This window comes from Diaphorina citri, unplaced genomic scaffold (genome assembly GCF_000475195.1).
Source record: "Diaphorina citri unplaced genomic scaffold, Diaci psyllid genome assembly version 1.1 scaffold13918, whole genome shotgun sequence".
Classification (NCBI taxonomy): Eukaryota; Metazoa; Arthropoda; class Insecta; order Hemiptera; family Psyllidae; genus Diaphorina; species Diaphorina citri.
Genome location: NW_007391285.1, coordinates 8,168 through 10,863, shown reverse-complemented (window position 1 = coordinate 10,863; position 2,696 = coordinate 8,168). Strand labels below are relative to the sequence as shown.

At 37.6% G+C, this 2,696-nt stretch overlaps 1 long non-coding RNA gene across 1 annotated transcript in view; it reads left to right on the top strand.

Annotated features, from left to right (window-relative positions):
* Positions 1-224: 224 nt before the first annotated feature.
* LOC113473061 overlaps positions 225-2,696 on the top strand; it is a 10,167-nt gene continuing 7,695 nt past the window's right edge. Inside the window, exon 1 of the long non-coding RNA XR_003395141.1 lies at positions 225-357. This is a non-coding gene — a long non-coding RNA (uncharacterized LOC113473061). The remainder of the gene's footprint in view (positions 358-2,696) is intronic.

Here is a 2,696-nt window from a genome sequence, read left to right as displayed (position 1 = left end):
GATAGTAGTGTGTTTCTACCTTATTACTCAAAGTAATTAATAGATGTGTTAATTAAATGCCACCTAGAAATCCTTTACTTTTTGTGTACCTATTCTTCTGGTTAGGACGCTAAGTTTAAACTCGCTTTAAGTTAAACAATTGGAATTGGAGTAATGGTGGATCGTTGGTGAACGACTAATGAGAGATTTAACTAATTGGAGAATTTTCAGTGATAAAAAAGGAGATTCACTAAAAATTCTTTTTTGTACTATTAAAAACTCCTTTTTGGATTATTAAAAATTTGTCCATTAGTTAATTTTAAATCTTTCATTAAGTCGTTGGTGAAATCCACCATAATTAATTTGATTGGTTAAAAGGTTTAAAGTAAATAACAAATCTTTGTTATTTACTTTGCGGAAATTCAGATGAGTACAGAACAAGAGAAAATCAGCCTTTTTGAGAACAAACTTGTTCTGAGTAAAGTTCGCTCCGGGGCGGAAATTGAACCCGCGACCTAGCGCTTACAAGGCAGATTTGCTGTCTTTCAAGCTAACAAGGCTGGCGTTTTGATTATTAACCAATTGTTTAATCCAATAGTTTAACTTGAATTAAGTTTAAACTTGGATTGTTCCGGCCATTATTGTTAATTGAACGTCCTACCCTAGTCCTCAATAGTAATATATGTTTGATGATATTGTAAAGTAATATTCTCTTGGAACCAGTAGGGCTTCTATGTACCTATCAGTGGCGTAGCGTCCATATAAGGCGTGTATGGCGGCCATACACTCGAAATTTCACTCAAATACCCTTAAATATTGACTTTAAATAATTAATGTATTTTTATTAGATGAATAAAAATTATTATCACTTAAAATTGTTAAAAATCCCTTAAAATCCCTAAATTCATTTTTATCCCAGTCAGACCTGAAAAATCCCTGAAAAGGGATAAAAATCCCACTGCGTCGGGATAAAATACAGTAAGAACACTATGCAGGGCACCTTACACCGCTACATGTATGAAAGGGTATTACTTACCCAACCACATCTATTTTGGTATGGAATTGGATGCGTGTTAAATAGTGAGAATGTAGGACGCCTTAGAACAAAGAACGTGTACTGACTATGATGCTCCTATGCTGAGATACTCTTTTGAATATGTGAATGTGAAGCATGTTTTGAATGTTTGAATCGTTCGTTGATTTTTGTTCTCATTGTCGCTTGAAAAGATAATATACTGCTATTTCTCCCACTCCTCTCACCCGGAAGAGTGGCCGAGGTGTCAAGGCGCTCGACTCAAGAACCATAGGTATTAGGAGTGCTCGGGTTCAAATCCCTCTGACAATTGAAGAAAGTTAAAGAGCTCTGTAGAGGACCAATATCTAGTGTTCTATGATGTCACTCATTAGGAAGGTTATGCTATCATATTAAGACTCGACTGACTAGGTGTTAATGCGATATGTCCATCACGCTCAAAAAAGGATACTTCCAGAATAGACTACATTAAGACTCACTGCATTAACATTAATTGCCTATGATACAGTAGACACTGCAGAAAGAGTCTATAAATTCAAACGGTTCTAGAGGACTCTACCTCGCAATTAAAGTCTGTTCTAAAAATTCACCAAAACGTATACTGCAGTACAGTAGTTACCGGCTACTCTTTTTTGTAACTGGTCAAAGATTACTTCAAAGCTTGAGGTACTATACGTGACAACCTCTTAAGGACTCAGAAGTCGATAAGTTCAAACGTCTGAGAGCGACTCTACTGACTCCTAAATTCAACGCTTTACCTGAAACTGCTTGGACTCTAACCCGCAAAGGTAAGTCCCACTAAAATTCCCAAAGAAAACTAAGCAGTAGCGATCTATTCTCTCCTTTTTTTATGGTTCAAAGGTTATTGACGCTCGCCCCACCTGGAGCGACACACACACACAACACAACACAGTACTCACACCGCGTACACAGCACCACCAGGGCATGTTCTGCCACAGTTGGTGATCACTCATATACTTCGCCACTTTGTTAAATAATTTAGATGTGACTATAGTCTCAAAGTCCCAAAAGCCGCTAAAATAGTGCTGTTAGTAAAAGTTCTAGGGTTTCTTTTTATACTGGGTACCAAAACAGTCATAGGTTAACGACTTTTCCCACTAGAACGCCCGATGTATCCATGGGTACGCTACATCCAGCGCAGCAGCATTTAAGTCACAATTCCGCACATCGCGCATGATTACCAAGCGCGGCAGTAGGCTCACGGAAGTTACCTACGTTATCTCGTTCAATATTGATCCCATGGTGGATGGAAGGGTCAAGGTGTGAGCGGAATCATACGGACTATTAGGACCTGATCCTTTTAACAAGTCTGCATATTTTTATTTTTTTGTTTCCTATGTTTTTTTACACATGAAATTTAAACTAATGGTATTTGGTAACGTCACCTTGCGGTGCCAAATCCTCAATATTCGTTTTTTGACTGTTTTCACGCTTTAAAGCCGGCAAAAGACCGCCCAAAAAGGCGGCGGTTTAACAAAGAAGGGACTTGAGAGGCTCAGAGTTTAAAAAACCATAATGTGAAAGGGATTTCTAGGATACTTGTTCTTCAACAATGGGAATTATACAACGTTTCCAACCGAAGGAGATAAAGGGTAATTTGGACTAAAATTTTTTCGGGGTTTTACTTTTTTTTTTTTTTATCTACTTTTTTTTTCTTGCAAAC